At 41.1% G+C, this 27,380-nt stretch overlaps 1 protein-coding gene across 1 annotated transcript in view; it reads left to right on the forward strand.

Annotated features, from left to right (window-relative positions):
• Positions 1–27,380, forward strand: part of LOC122788217 (ADP-ribosylation factor 1) — a gene marked incomplete in the record, with an annotated part of 387,297 nt that overhangs the window by 70,944 nt on the left and 288,973 nt on the right.

Consider the following 27,380-nt stretch of genomic DNA (forward strand, 5'->3'; position numbering starts at 1 on the left):
ACTTAGAAGGATGAAAGCTACCTGTCCTGCCACCACAGTGCTTGCCACAAACCTTCCTAATGTAAAACAACTGGTCTGAAGCCCAAGTGCTTAATCCAAAAGACTTGAATGATAGCTACACTTTAATCAAGTTACAACCAAGCAGTAATAAATACCATTGAATACTTTAGAGAATGTCTGGATTAGTGCTCAAGTTACACAAACAAAGCTAGATCCAGCAGGCCCGAATCCAGTCTATGCCACAGCAAACAAGGCGCACCAACTTCAGTAAGAAACAGTTCAGATATGCATGCACTATAAGCCTTTAACCAGAAATTCCCAGCTCAGAAGGGCAGAGTCCAGCCTCTCCTCCCACAAGAGTGCAGACCACGAACCCTCTTAATGTAAAATAACTGGCTTGAAAGCCCAAGTGCTTAAACCAGAATTAATACACTTTTAGAATAACAGACACTGAGCCCTCAATCAGCAGTTCTCAACCTAGAAGGATGTAAGCTACCTGTTCTGCCACAACAGTGCAGACCACAAACCCTCTCAGTGCAAAACAACTAACTGGTCCGAAGCCCAAGTGTTTAAACCAAAAGGCTTAGAATGAGTTACACCAAGCAGTAATAAATACAATTGAGTATTTTAAGATGATGCAAAGTAAAAAGAAGTAGGTAAAAACACAAGTACAGTAAAAGCAGATGAAATTTTTTTTTTTTTTTCTGAACAAGTGCTGAGATCAAAGAAACAGATTTGAGTGCTGAAACTAGAAAACTGGCTAGTTACAAGAAAAAAAAACAAGCTAGAAGGCTTCCCTCAAACACAGAAGGGCTTGGGGGCTCAGAAGCCTACAAATAGTCTGTACCACTTAACAAGAAAGGCAGGAAATAAGCTTAATTTTTTTTCTATTTCCCAGATGCTCTCTTTGTACACAGTAGGAGTGCCTGAAATCAGAATATGATCTCACTGCACTCAGTTGAGTGAGCAAATGAGATGGGCCCAGAGGCAGGCTGAGGAGCGGGCAGTTTCAATGCCACTAAGATTAACACCAAAACAGAAACAGGAAGGGTGGGTGGGAATAACTGAAGAGCAGAATAACCAGTTAAAATTCCTTCAACACTCCTTCATACACAGTTTAAATCAATTTAAATACTGTATTTTTAAAAAAAGTGCATAAAAAGGTACTTAAATTCTCTTATACGTCCAGTTGAATATAACCAAGTTCTTAGCTTGCCAAGCTGAAGTTTTAAAGCAGGAATTATTTCACATGCACCAGTTTAAATATGCAAGGACAGGAAATCAATGAATGTGGCTACCCCCACACCTGTAATTACTAGCAAATAACAAAATTCAGCCAACACTAGCTTTTAGTTCAAGTTACTGAAGAGCAGAATAACCAGTTAAAAATTCCTTCAACACTCCTTCATACACAGTTTAAATCAATTTAAATACTGTATTTTTAAAAAAAAGTGCATAAAAGGTACTTAAATTCTCTTATACGTCCAGTTGAATATAACCAAGTTCTTAGCTTGCCAAGCTGAAGTTTTAAAGCAGGAATTATTTCACATGCACCAGTTTAAATATGCAAGGACAGGAAATCAATGAATGTGGCTACCCCACACCTGTAATTACTAGCAAATAACAAAATTCAGCCAACACTAGCTTTTAGTTCAAGTTACTGAAGAGCAGAATAACCAGTTAAAATTCCTTCAACACTCCTTCATACACAGTTTAAATCAATTTAAATACTGTATTTTTTAAAAAAAGTGCATAAAAGGTACTTAAATTCTCTTATCGTCCAGTTGAATATAACCAAGTTCTTAGCTTGCCAAGCTGAAGTTTTAAAGCAGGAATTATTTCACATGCACCAGTTTAAATATGCAAGGACAGGAAATCAATGAATGTGGCTACCCCACACCTGTAATTACTAGCAAATAACAAAATTCAGCCAACACTAGCTTTTAGTTCAAGTTACTGAAGAGCAGAATAACCAGTTAAAATTCCTTCAACACTCCTTCATACACAGTTTAAATCAATTTAAATACTGTATTTTAAAAAAAAAGTGCATAAAAGGTACTTAAATTCTCTTATACGTCCAGTTGAATATAACCAAGTTCTTAGCTTGCCAAGCTGAAGTTTTAAAGCAGGAATTATTTCACATGCACCAGTTTAAATATGCAAGGACAGGAAATCAATGAATGTGGCTACCCCCACACCTGTAATTACTAGCAAATAACAAAATTCAGCCAACACTAGCTTTTAGTTCAAGTTACTGAAGAGCAGAATAACCAGTTAAAAATTCCTTCAACACTCCTTCATACACAGTTTAAATCAATTTAAATACTGTATTTTTTAAAAAGTGCATAAAAAGGTACTTAAATTCTCTTATACGTCCAGTTGAATATAACCAAGTTCTTAGCTTGCCAAGCTGAAGTTTTAAAGAAGGAATTATTTCACATGCACCAGTTTAAATATGCAAGCACAGGAAATCACTGAATGTGGCTACCCCCACACCTGTAATTACTAGCAAATAACAAAATTCAGCCAACACTAGCTTTTAGTTCAAGTTACTGAAGAGCAGAATAACCAGTTAAAAATTCCTTCAACACTCCTTCATACACAGTTTAAATCAATTTAAATACTGTATTTTTTTAAAAAAAAAAGTGCATAAAAAGGTACTTAAATTCTCTAGCTGAAGTTTATGTTTATACGGACATAGTTTTATATATATATATATATATATATATATATATATATATATATATATACTGACATACATCTGTAGATAATGGGGAAATAACAAAAACATATATGTCCACATGCACAGTTAATGGGGATGAGAGGCCCCAAGCAATATACGTCTAGTACAAATAGGTATACCCACCACACCCAAACACGTCCCCCCTGCAATACACTACCAAGTGTTGCAGATCCCATAACCAGGACCAGACACGACATGGGCATCCCTAGGATACATATACACAGACACATATATGCAGATACAGATATACATATAAAGATATACATATATATATATATATATATATATATATATATATATATATATATATATGTAACTTCACATACACACGCAGAGATATGTATAGTAAGTTACATATGTAGTACGTGCACACAATTTGGAACAGCCACTATTCCTACAGTTACCACCTTACCAACTGAAGACTGTATGAGCCACCCATACAAATGACAATCATTGCCTGCAACATATACCCACAGAGAAATCAAAGGATATAACACCACATGCAGGTTTGCATAAATGGGAAAGCTTTATTTGTGTACTATTACAGTTGTATATGCCATGTTGTATAGCTGTTTAGATATGCACATCCATATAAGCTGAGTAATGCAACTGTGAAACAGTTATACTAATACAGTAGTCTGGAAATGTTAACAAATGTTGCCGTCCAGGCCAAGGCCACATCAAGTAAGTACAATAGTAAAGACAGACTGGGCCACAGGATACCAAACAATCAACAGTAAGTAATGCAGATGTATAGTTCAGCAGCCTCTATCTACACTCTTTAGACAATCCCTAGGGGGTAATGACCTCAGTTGGCACAATGGGATGTAACTGTTACATAACAAGGCACAACTGACACCATCACAAGCACACTGATAAACAGACCAGTCTGTATGGCAGGTGGCAGTAGGCCTGCATTTAAACATGGTGGATTGTATGGTAATATACATCCATATACCTTAAGGCAGCTCACCCCTGATGATCTTCAGGACTTTGGGCATTCAGGTTTCTGTAGCACTCCCATATACATATATGTATATATAGATATATATTTATTTATGTATATATAGCTATATATGTATGCACATCCTATGTGTACAGATATGCCTAGTTATGTTGGTATATATGTAGACATCAATAACTATATGTGCATATATATCTATTCTGATATACCTACTACTGTCAATATATATATATATATATATATATATATATATATATATATATATTATATATATATATATGTAGATATCCATACATATATGTGCATATGTATCTCTATCTGTATATGTGTAGACATATATTGCTCTGTATATGTATATATCTGGGTGGTTATTTGTATATCTATGTACATATACATATCCATCTATGTATGTCGATATGTTGTATATGTGTATGTCTGTACAGATATTTGGATAAGTATATGTACATATATCATCACCATATGTCCTGAACATGGAGTATAGCCCTACCTCAGCCCCTGTAGTCCCAACTTTGTAGTGCAAGGGGATGTCAGGTATGTATAGCAGGTATATTTGTATAGTATTGCTACTGTAATAGGGATTGTCTTCATAGACATGGTGTGTGTGGGAGGTCACATCTGCTTTTAACATGTGTGCCATTGGCTACTGACAGACATCCTAAGGACATCATAGTACAGTACCACTGCTAGCACGTAATGCTCCTGTTGACTACAGCAGATATAATGGCCAATGTATATGGACAGTCTGACACACTCTGGACAGTCCAGAGGTATACACATAACCCCTTAGTGCAAGACATGTGGACCAATCCTGACAATGTGGATGTTAACAGCCATGAAGATGGGTATAACACATAACTACTGGTATACATGTGCCCCCATAGGTTATGCAGTCACACATCCCTGTCTGTCCTGCCACATAATAACCGCTGGTACGGAGGTGCCATGGCCAAATACCACCCACTAGATATTGACATACATCTGTACAGCATCCCACTGCTCTGTCTGACATACATGACTGTTATGGTGGCCCGGCAGCGGTACATCTGGCAAGTATCTAGACATTACTTCTTACTGGGTAAGTACACTAAGCTGCTAGGCATGTAACACAGCACTGTGCAGGCTACAGGCAGACCAGCTCAACACTGGCCTACATTTCCTATGGGGGAATGCACATGTACCTGCATATACAGCAGGCTCTACAGGCATGCCACAGCACAGAGTAACATACACCTGTGTGAAAGTGCATAACCACAACCAATGTGAACACAGCCAGGGCTACGTATGGCATGCTAGCGTATTATTACAGTATATGGACTATCTGTTCAACACCAATCCCATATGTGCCACTCACACACTAACCCTACATATACTGGGCCGCTACACACTGTGGTCCACTGCCTGTCTGTGGTATGGGACATGTGCATGTATGGCCTTACAAACATGTAAGCCAATAGGGTAACATACAGTGGAGCAGCATGTAACATCAGATACAACAGGACCAAGAACAATGACATCTACCACAGTCTGTACACAGGCCAAGGTACATATTAACAATACACACACTGCCGACAATCACCATAAGTACACAGACCTCAGTACTGTACACACAACCACAGAATGTCCAGGTTACGTCATCAAATATAACCCCTACTATACATTACATCTCACTGGCTTGTTATCAGATATAATGTCACTAATTATGGTGTACAGTACATATGCACCCTTTACTGCATGACATATGTACAAAGGTTGACAGGGTTGTGGCTGGAGGCACATACACAGGGCCAATATTGACATGTTGCTGTGATAACCTCATACATTTACTGTTGTAACAGGGTTTGTTGCACCATATGTCCTATGAGGGATATGATGTCAGTAACTCTCATGGCTGTCACCATCTGCAGACTGCAATCGTCACACTACCTTCTGCAGTTCACAGATAGGTGCTCTGTGGGTAACACCTGAAACAAAAGGCACCACACACTGGCCAGTCTGCAGATGGCCCTACAGATGGGTGTTTGCTCATAAACATAGCACTGACATGGCAGGTATGAAAACATATAGGACAGCCATATCCACATACACCCTGTTAAACCAACATTACTCCAAATGCAGTATACCAGCATACCAGCACTTACAGTCTGTAGTCAGGTCAGGCACATACCCCTCCTGTGTGTTGGCCTGTTTCCACAGTGCATGTTGTTAGAGATAAACCCCAATCCATCTGAGATGCTGTTTGCCAAAACAACAGATCGAGTTCCTGCTCACAGTGAATGAAAGGCCCAACACCAACATGATGTCCCTAGATATTGGTATGTGTTTCCATGCAATTGGCTATGGGAATGTTACCACAGTTGTTCCTCATGCAATCAGCTAGAGGAGGGCAGCAATTCATGCAGAAGCCATCAGCTGATCCTGAGCATCACTTAAAATAGACATGCTGCTGCCTAAGCAAAGCAGGTGTACGTTACCACATCCACCAGAGAGGGAGTAAGAGAGGCAGACAGAGGCAACAGAAAAGCCAGGGAGGGGTGGGAGAGTAAAACTTAAGCATGTTTGTGTCACACACCTATCAGTACAAGGTATCAAACCCCTGATGACTATGTAGTGCTATCGCATATTCATGCAGTTATTGGATGCACCACATAAGTTACATGTTGGGATGCCCTCAGAACGTATATGTGATGGTGAGTGACATCTGCAACAGGGATATGGTAGCTATGTGGTAGGTGTAGTACACGTGCCTGCCTGCCTGCATGAACAGGTGTCAGCATCAACACACCCACACTCTCACAGGGATGCACACACATTGCCACACTTGGCAGGGCCAGGAATACAACTCATCACTAGTGGGATTGCCACAACACAGTACTGTGCAGGTATCACATGAACCACAGGGGTCATATGGAGGTTATATGTGCAAAGGCTATGTGGAGGTGTCTGACGTCAGACAGCATGCTTCAGTATGCCAGTGGGGGTTGTAGTGAGTGTGAATGTGATCATACGCATCTTACACCACACACACACGCATGGGTGCCAGTACTGACATGCATGTGTGCACTGCTTCACGATTGTATTGTGGTTGACTGTGCCAGATGGCAATACAGGGCTAGGTGATGGGTATACCTTGGCATCAGGCCACATGACAATGGTCTGCATTGTGGCTCAGGGGTGTAGTGTCTGGAGTTGCCCACACAGGTGGGTATTGTATTCACCATCTAGTCACCTGGGTGACTATTGTGTGTGTCCAATGCTGTACACTGCTTGCCATGTATGTGTTCCTTAGTCCATGATATAGACAATATCTGGGATGTGCACACCTCCCACATGCTTGTACTGTGACATGTGGAACTGTACCTGGGCTGTCTGGCTCATGTTGTGCACACAGATCATTATCATCAGATGTGCCATTCCTGGCCTCATGTGATGGGAACTGTTGATGGACAGCAGAATGACCCTGCACCTACATTGATAGCATGGTACCAGTATTCTCTGGTGTCAGTGGCATCTGTCCATACAGGGCTTGTGTTTCAGGCATGGTATATCCTTTGTGGGTCACATTTGATGGCACCACAGGTGTTGCAGGTGTCCAGTGGGGAACATGGGGGAGGTACACTGTCGACATGTACATGCCTATTAGACTGATGGACAGGGTGCCATGCCCTCTATAGCCCACTGCAATCACACCATAGTTACTATCAGTGGGCAATATGCAGGGTACTACCAACATAGCGGCTGTTGCCTAGGCAAGTGTGTGTGTGTGTGTGTGTGTGTGTGTGTGTGTGTGTGTGTGTGTGTGTGTGTGTGTGTGTGTGTGTGTGTGTGTGTGTGTGTGTGTGTGTGTGTGTGTGTGTGTGTGTGTGTATGAGACATGGGTTGAGAGTATTCCCTGGGTAATACAAGGGTTGCTACATTTGTTCAGCTGGCATTGATGTCACATTTAGGGGCATGGATATGCACCCCAGCCTTTCAGCTATTTCACATCTGTTATCCCTGTACAGTGGACATTGTGAAATATACTTGGCCCACCATATAAGAAGTTTGCAAAACCCGCTCCACATTGAGTCCATTTGTTACACACTCACAGCCACCACCACACAGGATACGAATGACAAACACAGACAAACACACACCTGTCATATCTTGGATTAGAACTCCTACCTAACTAGTATATTACACTACAGCACTATGCTGTTATAGGACACACCATGGAGATTACTGGAGTACTTCTTCCCCAAAGGTGTATTTCACAGTGAATGACATCAGCAGGATTGCCAAAGTAGTTCATCTGAATTGTACTGAGTGTGACTAGCCTAAAATGCATTGCTCCCTACACAGACATAGAAACACACACAAAACATCCACAATTGCCATGTGTGGGAATAGAACCCCTACCAGAGTTCTATATCACACTGCAGCATGATGCTGTTATAGGACGTACCATGGGGATTGCTGGTGTTCCCCTTCCCCAAAGGTGTATTTCACAGTGAATGACATCAGCAGGATTGCCAAAGTAGGGCATTTGAATTGTACTGAGTGTGACTAGCCTAAAATGCATTGCTCCCTACACAGACATAGAAACACACACAAAACATCCACAACTGCCATGTGTGGGAATAGAACCCCTACCAGAGTTCTAGATCACACTACAGCAGTACACAGTTATGGCACGCGCTATGGAGATTACTGGGCTACGACCTTCCCAGAGGTGTATTTCTAGGTGGATGACATCAGCAGCCTTGACAAAGTAGGGCATTCGAATTGTAGGGAGTGTGAGTAGCCTAAAAGGAATTGCTCTGTACACAGACAGACACACACACACACACACACACACACACACACACACACACACACACACACACTTGCCAAGTCTGGGATTAGAACTCCTACCTATTCTATCATACTACAGCGGTACGCAGTTATGGGACATGCTATGGAGATTACTGGGCTACAATCTTCCCAGAGATGTATTTCTAGGTTGATGACATCAGCAGCCTTACCAGAGTAGAGCATTTGAATTGTAGGGAGTGTGACTATCCTAAAAAGCATAGCTCTCTACACAGACAGAGACACACACTCACACACAGTTGCCATGTCTGGGAGTGGAACTCCTACCTAACTAGTTTATCACACTACAGCAGTACACAGTTATAGGACGCGCCATGGCTATGGGGAGGGCAGTGTGTGTGCATGGGCCATAACCCATTCATCTAGAGGTTGACGCACCACATGCGGGCACACAGGGTCATATTTCACAGGTATGTGTATACAGCTGCTAGATTACTACCTCCTTGTACAGTCATGTTGCACAGCTAGCACTTGCACTACATAGTCTGTAATGCTGACAGATACCGGTGGCTAGTATCTACAGTGAGTGACATCTGAGCCTCATGTGGTTGTGGCCCTTTGGCTGTGTGCTGGGTGGGACAGGCCTGGACGGCTCCTTGTCACAGTCACCCTCTTCCACACATCTATGTACGTCTACCTTTGGCTTATTATAGTGTGTTGTCCTTAGATATATGTCTGTATTCCTATCCACTGTGTGTGCAAAGCATGAATGGTGCTTACTGAGGAGTGTCTGCACTAACATCTGCGACTGCCAGATATGTCTGGTCCACTGGTGTTTGCAGACATGGCCTTTATTTGTTTAAGTGTGTGAGCATGCCCTGTATGACCTTTCAGTATGCTGTTGACTGACATTGCTGAGCAGCCCAGTATGACCTTTCAGTATGTTGTTGACTGACATTGCCTTCATTTCTCTAAGTGTGTGAGCATGCTCAGTATGCCCGTCTGTATTGAATGTGTGGATCGGGTCCAGGTAGTTTGTACTGCAGTGCAGACCTTTGTGTTGTACACCTACAGGTAGCATTCTGTTTTTGCAGGGTATCCGTTGATCATTTGACATTGACTGTTACTACAGTTCTACATAGAATGGGGGGGCACACCTGACTATTTCTACATTTCTACACAGGATTGGTGGGGCACACCTGACTGTCACTACATTTCTACGTAGGATGGGGGGGGCACACCTGACTATTTCTACATTTCTACACAGGATTGGGGGGGACACCTGACTGTTATTACATTACTATGTAGGATGGGGGGGGCACACCTGACACTTGTACACATTTGCTATGACTGTACTGTTATGTCAGGTACTCCATTTCATTCTGTATTCTAACCTATCATGCTGACTAGAGGCATACAAGTGTACTACAGATCTTAGCTTTGATTTACCTACACATTAGCTTCTGACTTCCTACCCTTCAGAACTAACGTCCCATTACCTGACCTGATGTGCTCTGTCTGTATAGGCCTGGGGGGGGGGAGGTTACCCATAGGCCTCATTCAGAGCCCATAGCACAGCCTTTGTTTGTGTTTGTCTATATCTGTCCTGCTGGCTGTGACTCTTGTTGGGTATGTGAACCCCCCTGACTGGCATGTGTGAGTCACTTAGCTTGTGGGTGTCCCAGTATTGAGGGTGGTGCTGCAGGGCTGCTTATGTTGGCTGCACATAGTATGCTCCCTACACATGGTTGAGCACAGGTAGTGTCATATTTGGCATCCCTTTTACTGTATATGAGAGTCAGAGAGAGGTGTTATTCCCTGGGTTCCTCCTGTATCAGTGTATGTGCTATGCGTTGCCTCTTTGCCAAGGCCAGGCATACTGGGCACGCCTCCTTCTGCCTACTGGGGCAGGCTCAGTTTGTTCCTCCTCCGAGTCACCCTGTACCTGTGCAGGCCTTGGCAATGGTGGGGGGCTGTGTGGCCCTATCCCATGCTGTTCCTGCTGCAGCTGTTTCCACAGAATCATATTGTGTAGCATGGCACATACAATGACAATTTGGGTACATGTAGCTGGTGAGTACTGCAAGGCACCACCAGATGTGTCCAGGCACAGGAACTGTGACTTGAACATCCCAAACACATGCTTTACTATAATTCTGGTCTATGCATGTGCCTCATTATGGAGTTCTTGTTCGGTTGTGTGTGCATTTCTGATGGGTGTCATCAGCCATGGCTCCAGTGCATATCCAGCATCCCCCACTCGGTGACCGTGAGGGATGTCGCCACTGGCAAATCTCTGGTACAGCTGTGTCAGATGCCAGATGTGGGAATCGTGATAGCTCCCAGGGCAGAGAGCACACACATTCATTATTAGGCCCTGGGCATCGCACATGACCTGGCAGTTGATGGAGGGTAAGCCCTTGTGGTTGATGTAGACCCTACCCCGCTCACCGGGTGGTACTTTGATGCATATGTGCATGCAGTCTATAGCACCCACTACTTCAGTGTATTCTGCTATTTGGTGGAACAGTTGCATATTGCTGGCCAATGCCTCACGGGTTTTGGGGAAATATACATGCTCACCGAAATGTGCTGACATGGCATCCAGGAACTGGTGGAGTACTTTGCATGCTGATGCCTGTGAGATCACCATCATATCCCCAGTTGGCCTTTGGAAGGTACCTGTAGCTAGTATTCTTCGGCCTACTCATACCTTGGTATCCACTGGGATGGGTTCCCCTCTGTTAGTTCTGTGTGTCAGGCTTGGCCGGCACAGCTCAACAATTTGCTGTAGGAGGTCCCTTTTCACCCTATAGTGCTCCACTATCTCCAGCTCATGTAGCCCCTGGTAGGTTACCCTTGGTCTGTACACTCTTCTCCGTCTCCTCACTGTGGATTGGTCGACAGCATTCACATCCTCACCACCCTCAGCCTCTTCCACAAGTTTTTGTATGATAGCTATTGCAGCCCCTATCATTTTGTTGTTTTGGTTGTTAAAAGTTCCTCATTTGTTTACACCGGTGGTGCAGAGTGTGGGAAAAACCAGAGGGGAAGATGTTTGCATAGTTTATAGTAGTGTTCTGGGCTGGGCTGGTCTGCTGCCTGTGTAATTGGCTGATTCTGATACGTTTCACCTGCTAGCTATGCTAGTTCTCCTAGATTACCTTTCTACTGCTGTTTTCCCTTCCCATTGCCTTCCTGTTTAAGGCCAGGAGTGCACCGCGCAAACACAGTGCTCAAATGTGCACAGAGGTGCTATTTCCTGGATTAACTTTGTTTTTTAATCCTTTAAAACACGGTGTGCTCACCCGCTTAGGCAATGTAAAGAGTGCTAGGCAGAGCCAGACACACCCCTTGCTTATCTGTGCTTAGCTAGGAGCAAACCTGAGCCACAGGGCTCTAATCCACCTACAGTATGTCTGACACCCCCCATGATGTCAGTTAACTCCTAGGCTTGCACCAAGCTATTCCTACTCATACACTGGGACATTACTAGCATACTGGGGAAAACTGGGATTCACTATCATTCCTCTCATTTGCATAGGATTGCATGCTAATGCATAGTTACATGTCTCATACTGAGCCTCCCCCCTTAGCAACCACTACTCACTGGCCATGTTGTCTTCTGTCTGCCATTGACTTTCATGGCAGAATAGTGATTTTAGTTAGAATGCTTATTTTAGGTTTATTTTATTATTTTCCCCCAATCCCGTTTGTACGCCGCTGCCCTACGCTTAAACAGCTGAGATTGGCTAAAAAAACATAAAAGTTGAATTTTTAATTTTATAGGCTGTTTGCAATGCCAATGGCCTTATACTTGGCCATTGGCATGCTTCCTGACTAATATGCAGCCTTTATTTAGAGCTGTCACAGCTCTGTTTTGGATTTTGCAGAAATGTACTCGGTTAATGAGTACATTTCTGCAGATTGCACTAGTCCTGCACGGCCAGTTTCAAGCTTCCTGGATTGCAAATTCACCTCATTTGCATGGATTTCTCCTGCAAATGTGGTGATTTGCATACAGGGGCTTAGTCCGTGCAAGACTAGTGCAGGAGCGTTCATGCACGCCCCTGCAGGCTGTTCTTGGATTGCACGGCAGCCATATTGCCTGCTGGAGCTCCTGCATTAATCCTGCACACTGTGCAAGGCTTGCAGAATCCGGGGGTATGAATTTGTGAAAATTTGTATTGTAACGTTGTTAGTTTTTTATTGGTAATTTTTTTAACTTGTTCAAGTAGCGTACAAACATACTTTTTAATATGTATTTTTAACAGTGTGTTCTATTTTTTATGATTTTATGGTTTTGTTAGTTGATTGATTTTTATGGAGCATTAATTGATTAACAAATCATGGTTTTATTTAATTAATGTTTGGCTCTATAAGAAGGGGACTTAACAGGTATGAGATTCACTCTGATGAAGTTCTTGTTTGTTGAACGAAAGCGCTCAGTTCTGTGTATATTTATTAAAACTACTCAATTCCTGCAGACTTAGTTCCAGTCTGCTGGCATCTTTGGTTTAATTTTTGTTGGTTACATTGAGTATATGTCTATTTGTTTGGTGTAAGAGTTGTAAAATGTTATTTGAAGCCTTAAATATGAAAACAATTTTTGCACTGTAAAACAATTGCACCTATTAACATGTGATCAACCTAACTGTGACATTTAATTTTACTATAGCAAAAACCTTTTCACATGTTGTGTAAATAAGAGAAACTTTCAAAATGTTGAAAAATATAAACAAATTAATAACTGGCATAAAAATAAAATTCATGCAAAAATCTTACCTTAATTGCACCCCCTTCATCCCACTAAGTATACTAATTCTTGAGACTGAGATAACTCACAATTTTTTTAAGTAGACTGAATAGTTGTTTTGCTTGCAAAGCCAAATATCCACTTTTCTGAGAGTTAATGACCCCCACTTAAGGGGTGCAGGGTTAAAGACTGTACTATTTTAAGTTTGTCATGTGACATATTTTATTATAGTTTGTTTATGTTTCTTTCAATATCCTGAGAGTTTCTATAAGCTAGGCTTTCAACAAGATGAGGCTTACTCATCGTGGTTTCAGTGAAGGGTCATTTTATTAAATTTCATTCTACATCTCTTTATGTTGCCAATATCTTTATTAGTACAAGTCTAAGTTATGGCCAAACTATCCACTTATGCTATATTAATAAGCTATAAAAAGGGAAAATTTCATGTCATGTCAACAGCTAGTAATTTGGTTTTATTGGCCTGAATGCCTCAGAAAATACTTTAAAAAGTAAAAACTCAATTAGCATTTAGAAGACACAGAACTTGAAATCATGGGTCTCTTTAAAGGATCATTTGCCTCTTTCCCATGTGCTTCCTTCAAAGGAGGTATAAGGTATTTCACAGTGAAGACTGATTTGCCAGGATCTTTTTTTTTTTTCGTATCTTTGCATTTCTTTTATGTGTAATCTTTACTTGTTATTTTCCAATTACTCTAATGTTATGGACATAAATGTTTTTTGTAAGTGAACGTTTCAAGAAAATGACCAAACTATCCATTTATGCTGTGCTGTGGAGACAATGAAGATTGGTGAAATGTGTCATATCTAAATGTTTGGCTTTATTTGTCTGAATGCCTAAATAAAAACTTTAAAAAGTAAAACATCAGTTTTCAGAAGCCTTGGAGCTGGAACACTTGTATGTCCTTAAGGGGTCGACTGAATATTTCCCATATGCCTCCTACAAAGGAGGTCTATGGTATTACACAGTGAAGATTCTGGTTTTCCAAGGTATTTTTGATGTTTTTATCTATGTCTTTTCTGTGTAAACTTTTAAACTTTTTACTTGAAAATTTTTTTTGGTATTTAAAAAATATTGCCATTCATTCATTCTTCAATACCTGTTTTACCCAATTTAGTGTCACAAGGGAACAGGAGCTTGTTTTGACATTCAAGGGCATACTCTTGGAATGGGTATCATCAGTCTTTTATAAAATACACACAGCATGGACACCTACAGACAGTTTGTTGGATTCCTATTTCACCTATGGTATATATATATATATATATATATATATATATATATATATATATATATATATATTAGAGTTGAAACTACAGCACCTGTTAGAAACCCATGCAGAATAGGCAGGACATACATATTTTGCACAGAATGCACCTGTGCTAATAACCAGCCTAATTTTTTGGTAGTGCTGCTGGTTGATCAAGGTGCAAGATTCTGGCAGAATACTTTTACTATTCACAATAGCTTTCAAGTAGTTAGTTCAAATGACATACTCTTTTTGCATGCATATGAAGTAGTCATATTCTGTTAACAGAATTTCTAGCTACAAATGGAACAACCACATTTTCAGTGGCTAGTGGTATTTTAGCTATATGTCAATGTAGCAGAACTGCTGACATTTACCTGTGTATTCTGTTGCTTTAAAAATATATGTTGTTACTATTTTATATGCAACAGCCCTCACTTGATCTTGGCTTTTGTATGTTTATGGAAGTCCAGTGGAACACATTTTTAAGTCTGATCCTAATCTGACTTGCCCATATCTGATTCCGATCACATAAGCCACTGGGCTTCCATGATTCAGTGATTGCTCCTTCTGTTATCCCACAGAATAAGAGTCAGTGGCTTAAAGGGTAGTATACTCAGTGATAATGGAGAATCAGAAGACTGTTGGTTCAGTTCCCACACCAGGTACTTGGGATTTATTTTCCATCACTGACCTTACAGTGCAGCATAACAGAAGTCGTTGGGCTTAATGTTCTCATCTTGATCTGTTGGTAGCTAAGGTAGATGTGAAAGATACCATGGCACTTATCAATAAGAAAAGGATAATTTCCCCAGTGTCTTCCTTGAAATAAACTATTCCTACTGATATTACCTTTGTCATAGAAACACAGGAACACTACCAAGCAAACATTTATTTAAACCACAAGATGCCTGGTCATAAACACCTTTAAGTAGGCACAGTTAAAAGTTCTGGCCACCCTTTACAGGCACTTAATAGTGCTCACCTCCAAAATCAAGTAGGCCTATATATGACAGTTTTAGTGTAAATTTGTGTCTACCCATCTAATCATCAAGACCTCATCTTAAAGTAATCAGAGTACTGTTTTTAACCTGTAATGAAAACTTATACCATAGACTGTGACTATGTTGGCTTAGGAGCCTGTCCCTTCAGTGAGTCTTGTTTATTTGTTGGTGTAGGGTTATGTCCACAGTATGAATGTCTGTAGAGACATTTCTTTTTCAAAGAAATAGGAGGTCAAATAGGAATGGGTTTTTCATGGCTTGAAAAGTGAGACACAGGTCACCTTGGAACAGCTGGGAAGCTAATGAATATATCTGGATAGATGAAGGATCTAAGGTCTTTAATTTTCATGGTTAAAAGTTGTCAGGATCTTTACAGTTGGGCAATATGTTGGATTTGTACTTAACTAAATAGGGCACTGTATTTGATGAAGGATCTCATAAGAGAATAGCATAATGGCAGGATAGCTTCTTTAGATGTTGAAGATATTCCCTTAGAAATTAAATGGGCTGGATATAAGGATTTCCTGATTATGGTGGAAACACAGTGATCAAATAAGAGAGAGACAGACAGCTATCCACATAAATACTCAAGTCTCTTATGACTGTATCTGTCTGGAAAGTACCATTTATATCATATAGGGTGGGAGCAGCTTTTTTGGCAAACACAACTACACTGCACATTTTACACAACTACACTGCACTTTTTGCATTTAGCTTGAGTCCATCTTCAGCACACCAGGTATATGCATATTCTAGTCTCAGCTGGAGCTGTTTAGTATCAGTGGATGTGCAGGTAACAGTGTGCAGCTTGCAGTCATCAGCAAACGTAGCCAATCACACTTATGGGATGTTGGCTTGCTTGTCTGCAAAATAAATGCTACACAGGAAGGGACCCACACTGATCCATGTGACACCCCACTAGTTACAATTTTATATTTAGAGAGAAAGTGTCCCCGCAAGTTTCACAGCTTCGGTGCTGTTAGATAGCCAGTCCAAAATCCAATAGACAATGTAGTGGTTTTCATTAAGTTTGTCTAATTTTTCAATAATATCAGCATGGGAATAGTGTCAAAAGCCAGGGTCGGGTCAAGATAAGCAGTGTGGATGGAGTGACCACTGTCTACAGCCTCTGCAACCTTTTCAAAGAAGTTTACTAGGTTCTGGAGACAGGACCTACCCTTCACAAAGCCAAAGTGATTGGAGTCTAGATCAATTAAGTTGCCGATGTCTGCATAAGTGAGTTCTGCAATGATGCGTTCCATAGGTTTGCATATAAGGGTAGTAATGATGGGTCTGTAGAGGGGCTGCCCTTGATCATAGGCTGGTACTAGGCTATTGACCCTAGGGCCTATACAAGCCTAACCATAACAATTCCCTGGCTATTTCTTCCCACACTGTTTACTTCCCTGGACCCCTGTCTAGCAGGGCGACTGACGTGATCCCTGGGGTGAAATTCCCTGTGTAGGGGATTCTCTGTGGCTGTTCTTCAGGCATCAGGCACAAACCCTGTAGATAGTCTGAGTTTGAACAATTTAAGTAGAGGCTCAGATAGTGCACACTTGGCACTGATGAGAGTGCAACCTATGTATTTAAGCCCCATTGAAGTTTTTATTTTAGTCCTTGATGCGGGAATTCTAACTAAATTTTGAGGGATAATGGTGGCAACAATGTTGGAAGTTTGGGTAAAGTTATCACTAAATCTGTCTGCTAATACATTGGCTGTAGCCTTAGGATCAGGAAGTGTGCTGTTATGGATGAGATCAGTGCATTGTCAGTTATTATTCCTTACTTTCCCGGTATAATTGAGGAAAGATTTATAGTTTCCTTTGGCATATGTAGCAAACTGAAGCTCATACTCTGCTTTACAGTTTCTAATAGTGCTCTTACTTTCCTTGTTGGCATGTTTTGTTTGGGTCTTGAGGTAGAGGTTTTGGGACTTCTTGCAACTTTTCATTAGTTCTTCTGCCTTTGCTAATATGGGAGTTCTACCAGAGAGGATTATTTTTGAATTTATCATTATATTTCAGGAGGATTGCTACTGACTTTTCTATGCAGCTATTTAAGTGATGGTAAAAACTGGAGGTGAATCTGGCAGCCTTTTCAATTGGGTCCATTTGCTGGAGTTTGTTGGGAATTTTGTGTAGGTCTTCTACAAGTTGAAGTAGATTTCTCCTGGATAAGTCCCTAAAGATGGTCTCGTTTGGTGATAGGCTGCTACCACTAAGCCTGACAAAGAAGATGACTGATATCTTGCCAGATTTAAAAAGGGGTGAGATGATACTGAGTGGGATACATGCAGGGTGAATGTTGGTAAGGATTGTGACATCCCTGTACTGGCCCAGTAATCAAGGAGCCTCAATCCTCACCACTAGCACCAGTGAGGGATGTAAACATTGGGAGGATGACAAGTACACACACAGTAAAGTACAAATTCCCTTAAGAGCACACAGAGATCACAGTCAGTCTGGGACTGGTTTCTCTCTCTTCCTCCAGATCCCCAATGGCACAGCTATAGGATTAAGATCTCAGCCGAGAGGCCAAGGTAAGACCCCCAGCACCCTCTCTGTCCAACCAGTGCTTTGTGTCCCTGCTCAAGTAGTTGACACACAGACTTTGAGATTTGATTGATATACAAACACACCTGAGAAAGGCTGGCACAGGTTTAGTAGCTATGTCCCCTTCTGCCCAGACTATAAGGTAGTACCAGCTGCCACCAGTCACCCCTACTTATCATCTAATATAAGGCCCTACAAAGGGTGTCCAATCCTACTGTGTAATGTTACTATTATCCAAATGGTAAGTATGATGAAGACTTTCAAGGCTATTTAGGAGTGGCCTGTATAGTGTCACCAAATACATATGCAAGTAATCTAAGAGCTTAAGTATTTCTAAACAAACCAGCCACAATTAAAAGGTTTAAATATATTTAATAATAAATAATAAAAGAACAAAACAATACACAAACAACACAGTAACCACAGAGTTCACAAGCACAGGAAATATTTTAAAACAACATTGCAGGACAGTCTCAAATAAATACAGAACACATCTAAACTAATCTTTACTATATTTCTATATATATCTAAAAGATACAATGCCTTAAATAACTTACAGAGTAAGATAAATGTAGTGCTGATGATGAGTGAATGTTTCTAGATCCAAGACAAGATACAAAATGCCCAGACTTTCTCTGAGAGATTTCTTAAATTAATAATCAACATTACTGCCGGGTTAGCTTGGATGACTTCACTCTTTGTCACCTGACTTCAGTTCCCATGCTAAACAGATACTAACATCTCTGTGTTAAAAATACTTAATCTCTCAGATGAGCAGCTGCTAGGAAGTCACAGAGCAATAAAAACACTTTACATTTTAAACCTACTAATTATTTCAGTTTCAAGACAAAAGAAACTTCTAGCTCCAGACATCCTGTCTCTTTACTGCATTAACTAACTTTTATAGCACGTTGTAAAACACTTAATTTCAACTTATTTTCTTGAAATTTTGTAAGTTACCTCTGTATGTTCCAGCTTCTACTATTAAAACATACATTTGCACGGGTATATAGTTTATATACATTTCTCTTCTTTTCCTGTAGGGTACACTGTGGTTATATTCTTGAAGCTCAGTACATACCATACAGTCCTCTTACATTTGTAGGACAAGCATTTGAATCTTATTACTATTCACAAATGGCATATGATTATTTACAAAATTCCATATAGCTGAGCTTGGCAGTGTTACATTTCTATATAAATCATATTAATATTTTTCAAGTGACATATAATTATTTACAAAATTCCAGACAGTTGGACTGGCAGTATTTCCCTGGTATCACATTTCTCCCCTTCCCGAAAACTCAAGCTAGTTTTTCAAGTGACCCTTGAGAAACGTTACTTGAGAGGGTTGAGCCTATCTGGGAATACCTTACCCCATTCTCTGTCTTGAGATCCCAACTGCGTTGGCATTGCTAACCCCACTGCAGTGCTGCACTGTCATATCATATGCTTGGAACCCTAGGCTCCATCTTAGTAACTTGGTATTTTGCTGGCTGTCTCGATATAGCCATGTTAAGGGATTGTGGTATGTAACTACAGTGAATTTCCTTCACACAGATAAGGTTGAAGTTTCTGCAGTGCCCACACTATGGCTAGGCATTCCTTTTTTACAGCTGCATAGCATTCCTCCCTGGGTTGAAGCCTATGACTGAGATACACCACTGGGTGCTCTTCTCCCTCTGAAGAAACCTGGCTAAGTACAGCCTTCACCCCATGGTGTGAAGCATCCACCTGCTCAACAAATTCTTTAATCTGGACTGGCTAACACAGGGGGTCCTCCCAAAGCTCTTATAAGCTTCTGAAATGCCTGCTCACATGCTGGAGTCCACACTACCTTATCTGGCCTGTTTTTCCTTTGTTTGGTCTGTGAGGGGAGCAGCTATGGTACTATAACTGGAGACAAACTTTCTGTAGTACCTTGCTGTCCCTTGGAATTCCATCACCTGCTTTTTGGTAACAGGGCAGGCCATGCCTGAATGGCTTCCACCTTGGCAGATTCTGTCCTGATCTTACCACTCCCCCCTTCTATGTCCTAGGTAGGAGACCTCTGCCATACCCACCTGACATTGGCTGGGCTTAATGGTAAACCCTGCCCTCTGTAGTTTGCCCAGCACCTCCCTGGCATGCTGAAGGTGCTCTTGCCAGTAATGGCTGTAGATGGCAATATCATCTAGGTAAGCAAAGGCAAAATCTCCTGCTCCTGCTAGGATATGATCTACCAGCCTCTGGAAAGTTGCTGGGGCATTTATCATCCCAAAGGGCATATTTGTGAACTCATACAAGTCAAAAGGAGTCACAAAGGCTGACCTCCCTCTAGCACTGGGAGTCAAGGGCACCTGCCAGTAACCCTTGGTAAGATCAATGGTGGTAAGATACTTAGCCCCACCCAGCTGCTCTAGGGCTTCATCTGTCCTAGGCATGGGGTAAGCATCCGACTCTGTGTGACTATTTAATTTTCTGTAGCCCACACACAACCTGGTGCTGCCATTCTTCTTGGTCCAGCACCACAGGGGAGGCCCATGGACTGCTGGACTCCTGAATTACACCTAGTTCCATTATTTCCTGTATCTCCTCCCTCAAAGTCTGTTTGACTCTCTGAGACACCCTATAAGGGGCCTGCTTAATAGGCCTTTGGGATCCTGTATCCATATGGTGCTGCACCAGGTGGGTGCACCTTGGTTTCCAAGTGAACATGTTCCCATACTCCTGTAACACTGCTTGGATTTCTCGAACCTGGGTAGGGGATAAATGGTGAGACACTGCTACCCCTTCCACTGAGGTGTCAGTCCGAGCCTCACTGAGGAGATCAGTCTCCAGATCCTCCTCAGATTCCTCCTGCAATCCACTGCAAATACTCATTACAAGGGCCTCCCTATCATGGTATAGTTTCATCATGTTAACATGGTACAATTTGTGCCACGCCTCCTCCCTAACAGTTCTACCATGTACTTAACATCACTGACCTTTCTTACTACCTTGTAGTGTCCCTCCCAGGCTGCCTGCAGCTTGTTGTATCTGACAGGAATGAGAACCATTACCTGCTGCCCTACAGCATACTCTGTAGCTTGAGCATTCCTGTCATACCAGACCTTTATCTGCTGTTAGGCTTCTGCCAGGTTCTCCTGGGCCAAGCCAATGAGTTCTCTGAGCCTTGTCCTGAGGTTTAGAACATATGCCACAACAGACTTCTTGTGGAATTCACACTCATAGTCCCACTCATCTCAAATCAAATCTAGAGGTCCCCTTACCCTATGCCCATACAGCAACTCAAAGGGTGAAAAAACTTGTGGATTCCTGAGGCACCTCTCTGTAAGCAAACAACAGATGGGGCAAATATTTGTCCCACTTCCTCTTGAACTGGTCTGCAAATGCCTGTAGCATCATCTTGAGTGCAGAGTTTAACCCCTTAACAAGACCATTAGTCTGGAGATGGTAGGGTGTGGTCTTTAGGTGCTTCACCCCACAGTATTTCCACAGACAAGTCAGCAGGTCTGACATGAAATTGACACCTCTGTCAGTCAGTATTTCTTTTGGGAAACCTACCCTGATGAAAATTTTTAACAAAGCATTTCCCACCTTTTCTGCCTCACTGGAGGATAGAGCCACTGCCTCAGGGTATCTGGTAGCATAATCTACTACCACAAGGATATACTTTTTCCCTGTGGAACGTGGAGTACTCAGAGGCCCCACAGTATCCATAGCTACCCTTTGAAATGGCTTCTCAATCACAGGCAAAGGCATCAAAGAAGCTTTCACCTGTCTCCTGCCTTGCCTACCTTTTTGCACTGCCTTCAAGTCCTACAGTACCCTGTTACATCTCTGGAGATCCCAGGTCAATAGAAGTTCTGCATAATACGTCTCTTCATACATTTTATGCCCATATGACCTGCAAAGGGAATATTATGGGCTATGGCTAGAAGTGCCAGATGGTAGGCTCTGGGAACTACCAACTGCTGTATTCTCTCACCCTCTAGCCCTCCCTCAGGGGTCCACTCTCTATACAGTAGCCCTTTATCCCAGTATACAGATTCCCCCTTCCATTCAGAATCATGTGCCTCACTAGCTACCTCCCTCAGGCCTTGTAATGTAACCCTTTCCAGCTCCCCTTCCACAGGAAGTCTGGTATTCTCTGACAGCGGTGCCTAACTGTCAGCCTGGGTACTACTACTCACCTCTGCCCTTGCAGTCACTCTGTCCAAGGGAACATCAGTACCCACAAGCAGCTGTGGCTCACCTTCAGTGTCACTGCTGCAGGGTAGCTCCCTCCCTGAAGTAACCACCTCTCCAGTCCTAGCTGCAAGTGTGCGGTCTGTCTGGGTCTCCCCAACGCTACCCAGACCCACATGCTTGTCTCCAAGCCTGACTGCGTGTAACTGCATAAACATGTACTGCATTATCAAAATCATTCTCTATCAGGACATCTGCAGGGATATCCTCAAATACACCTACTTGCTGGCTTCCTTTTCCACCCTCCCAGTCAAGGTGAACCCTAGCCAAAGGTATTTGGAATGGGGTCCCTCTTAAAGCTCTGACTGGAGTGGACTGCGCAAGCAAGTAGTGCTCCTCTGTAACCACTGCAGGTTTCACAATGGTTAGGTCAGAGGCTGTCTCTTCCTTAGCCATGGCCTCTTTCCCATTCACTAAGATAGGATATAACCTCTTGTGGTAGTTTGGTACCCTTGTTGTCTCGAGGCAACTTACTGCTGGCATTTTGTCATTCCCAATTACTGGCTCTCCCACCTTTTGTTCCCCACTTTGCCTCTGGGGATATCTATATGTTTCATGGCCCCACTTGTTGCATTTAAAACATTTAACCCTTGGTCCTGGACATGTACCTGGACTAGCAGCTTCCCCTGCTACTGGCGGACTCTGTTGGGGCAGTCTGGGCTGCCCACCATGGGTTTCCTTAGACCCATGAGCAGCACTGGGTGTCCCTTTCCTGTGCAGTGATGCCCTGCTTGCTAGGTATAGGTCTCCCTTCTTCCCCAACTCATCTGCAGTATTGCATTGTCTGTCAGCTAACCAGATTCTCATATCCTCAGGCAAAGTGCTAAGGGCCTGTTCCCTCACCAAAAGGTCTGCCAGCCCTTTAAAAGTGGTGACCTGACATCCACTCACCTACCTATGAAAATAAGTGCTTAGTTCAGCAACAGATTCACACACACTTTCATCTGCCTTACGTCTATGCTCACGAAAGTTTTTCCTATAAGCTTCAGGTGTTAACTTAAAACATTCTAACAAGAAGTTCTTTACAACATTATAATTTAAACAATCAGTATCAGACAGTTTGGAGATAACAGTTACAGCTTTACCATGGAGTAAGGATGCCAGGGACATACCCAGAGCCCTTGGTCAATATTATACTGTTTACATGCCCTCTCAAACATATGAATGAAACTATCAAAATTATCCCCCCTCCATAAATTGTGGAAGAAATTTACTGACCTTTGTTGCTTCTGGGGTTCGGTTACTCCCTTCCCCATTACCTCCATGACTCTAGTGAAGAGTCAACATCTCCTTTTCATGTTGTCTCTGTCTGTCATTCTCCTCAGCTTCCAAGCATCACAGTTTCTCATTTTCCTCAGCCTTCAGACATTGCAGTTTCTCATTTTAATCACTCTCTAGATGTCTCCGTCTCTCTGCTGCCTCTATTTCCAAATGCTTGGCCTCTAGCTCAAGTCTCTTTAACTCCAGATGGATTTTTAAGTCCTCTGTGGAAAGGTTGAGCTGTCCATTTATTGAGAGTTGTACATCTCCAAGGCCAGTCTGATTGTCCTCCTGGTTGCTATTTTGTGATGCATCTGTGACAAAGCTGCAATCATGTCTGCTTTAGTCAGGTTAGCATGCATCAGTCCTTTAGCCTGGCACATTTCAGCCAACTGGCTTCTTGTCAGCTTGCCATACTTCTCTGCTGACATGCTTGCCTGCTTTCCCTGACTAACTAAGCTAACAAAAAAATAAAACAATTGTGATATGAACTATGAATGTTCACTGAGTGGCTGATTAAGAGTACAAATACCTTCAGTGACCACTTTACACAGGCTACAGGAATTTAATATCCGCACCACTACAAGCTAATTAATATGTGACATGGCTATTTCACCACTATCACCCAATTAATATGTGATGTGGGTATCCCACCACTAGCAAACAATTAATATGTGACGCCCCTGCACTGGCCCAGTAACCAAAGAGCCTCAATCCTCACCACTAGCACCAGTGAGGGACATGCACATTGGGAGGATGACAAGTATGCACACAGTAAAAATGTAAAGATGTATCCAATATCAGGAATGTTGGACATGACACCTTTATCATCCCCTTTAACGAAAAATCTCAACACATAGTTAAAGTGATGTATGATTCATGGAGCATTATTACAGAAATAAATGTTGACTTGGGGAACATACTTGGTAATAAACCAAAATGTACTTTTAGTAAGGGGCGAAGTTTAAAGAATTTATTCGAGAAACCCTTTAGTAATGAAATGTATACGAGATCCAAAATGCATAAATGTGGATATGTGCATGTAGGTTCATTAACAATGGACCATATTTATCTATATACAATTATGAAAAACAATTAGATGTCCAGGAACTTGTGATTGTAATACCTGTATGGTTGTTTATGCTGCTACTTGTACAAGTTGTCAGGCCTTTTATATAGGCAAAACACACAGGAAACTAAAAACTCGTATTATTGAACACACCAGTGACATTAAGATAAAGAAAGAAACAAGTGCCTTATATATTCACAGTACGGTGTGTGTCAACTTCAAAAAATTTTTATTTTTTGTCATAGATAGAATACCACAACATAAGTTGTACAACGGGGGCGATACTAAGACCCTTCTGGAAGCCAGAGAATGTATTTGGCAACTAAGATTAAATGCCAATAAGTGGCCAGGTATCAACGAACAAGTTTCTATTAATAGTATATTGAAACTAAAATCACAAATTATTTAGTAGTTAACGACACACACACAATGTTTCTTATATTTATTACTATGTTCATTAATTCTATATAGTACATACATTTTGTTACTCATATACGTTTCTCACAGCCCCTACTTCTATTCACATAACTATAATATACATATACACAAAATAGTTATGTAGTTAGATATTACCAATCTAAAGATATAATAATGTTTTTAAATATACTTTTAATCATCAAAACCATTTGTCACAAATTACTATAATTATTTTTATTCCCATTTTTTAAGTTTCATTTATTTTACCTACAAAATTATTAAACTTAATAATAATTGGTACAACTCATCACGTCAACGCAACATTATATAATTAATTTATGTTTATTACACACTATTATAACAAAATAAATTCATCAAATTTAAATGTAAGGTTAATACACATATATTAAATCAAATCAGATTTTATTCTGTTTTATAACATTTGATATTTAATATTTAATATTTAACATATTTTTTTCATTTACTATTTAACAATTACCATTTACATATATATTTATTACAATTAATGTTTAACTTATTGGTAAAATATTTTTATTACATTAATTCACAACTATATAAATTATTTGATATTATTTTGTGACACAATTTAAATATTGACTTAAATAAATCTATACCAAATGTTCATGTTAACATGAGGAATTGTAATATGTATAAAATATATATATTTTTAACAATTTTAAATTTTATAACAAACTGACATAAGGGTCAAATTTACTTTTAAAGTCTGCACTAACAGTTTCTCTTTTTCTCTTTTTATTTTAAATGTATTTTTCATTCACTGCTAACAAAATACAAGCTTCATTCAATGAGTGTTGATTAACACAATTAAGTAATTAGAGTAATTATAGCAACTGTATTTAAGGGACGTTCTATGCTAAGTTATTTTGTACTCTGATGATGCCCTGACATGCAAGGGTGAAAGCGCTTAGTACTGCTGTATACAACTGTTTTTCACTGTTTTCGTTGTGGTCCAGTTTTATTCGAAATAAAGAGGATTGTATATCAACTCTAGGAGTCAAGGTTCTGATTGTTGCTGCTTACTACGCCCCTGCACTGGCCCAGTAACCAAAGAGCCTCAATCCTCACCACTAGCACCAGTGAGGGACATGCACATTGGGAGGATGACAAGTATGCACACAGTAAAGTACAGTTTCCCTTAAGAGCGCACAGAGATCACAGTCAGTCTAGGTCTGGTTTTCCCTCTTTCTCCAGATCCACAAAAAGACTCCCCACTGGCACAGTTATAGGGTTAAGATCTCAGCCGAGTAGCTAAGCTAAGACCTCCAGCACCCTCTCTGTCCAACCAGTGCTTCATGTCCCTGCTCAAGTAACTGACACACACACTTTGAGATTTGATTGATACACACACACACACACACACACACACACACACACACACACACACACACACACACACACACACACACACCAGGGAAAGGCTGACACAAGTTTACTAGCTATGCTATGCCCCCTTCTGCCTAGACTATAAGATAGTACCAGCTGCCACCAGCCACCCTTACTTATCAGCTACTATAAGGCCCTTACAAAGGGTGTCCAATCCTACTGTGTAATGTTACTATTATTCAAATGGTAAGTCTGACCAAGACTTTCAAGGCTATTTAGGAGTGGTCTTTACAGTGTCACCAAATACATATGTAAGCACTCTAAGAGCTTAAATATTTCTAAACAAACCAGTCACAACTAAAAGGTTTAAATATGTTTAATAATGAATAATAAAAGAACAAGACAATACTCAAACAACATAGTAACTACAGAGTTCAGAATCACAGGAAATATTTTAAAACAACATAGCAGGACAGTCTCAAATAAATACAGAAAACGTCTAAACTAATCTTTACTATATTCATATCTATATCTAAAAATTACTATGCCCTAAATAGTTTACTTACAGAGCAAGACAAATGTAGTGTGGATGATGAGTGGATGTTTCTAGATCCAAGACAAGATACAAAATGCCCAGACATTCTCTGAGAGAGTTCTTAAATTAATAATCAACATTACTGCTGGGTTAGCTCAGATGACATCACTCGTGGTCACCTGACTTTATTTCCCAAGCTAAACAGATACATCTCTGTGTTAAAAATACTTGTCTCTCAGATGTGCAGCTGCTAGGAAGTCATAGAGCAATAAAAACACTTTGGGTAGGATTCACGAAGGCTTGCATGGAGTGTAAGAGACGTGTAACACTCCATGCAAGCCTCGCGATCCAGGAACAGCCCTAAACTCCGTGTAAGAGACCAGCTAAAACGTCTCTTACATGGAC

This window comes from Protopterus annectens, chromosome 13.part0, assembly GCF_019279795.1.
Source record: "Protopterus annectens isolate FY-2018-M chromosome 13.part0, PAN1.0, whole genome shotgun sequence".
Classification (NCBI taxonomy): domain Eukaryota; kingdom Metazoa; phylum Chordata; order Ceratodontiformes; family Protopteridae; genus Protopterus; species Protopterus annectens.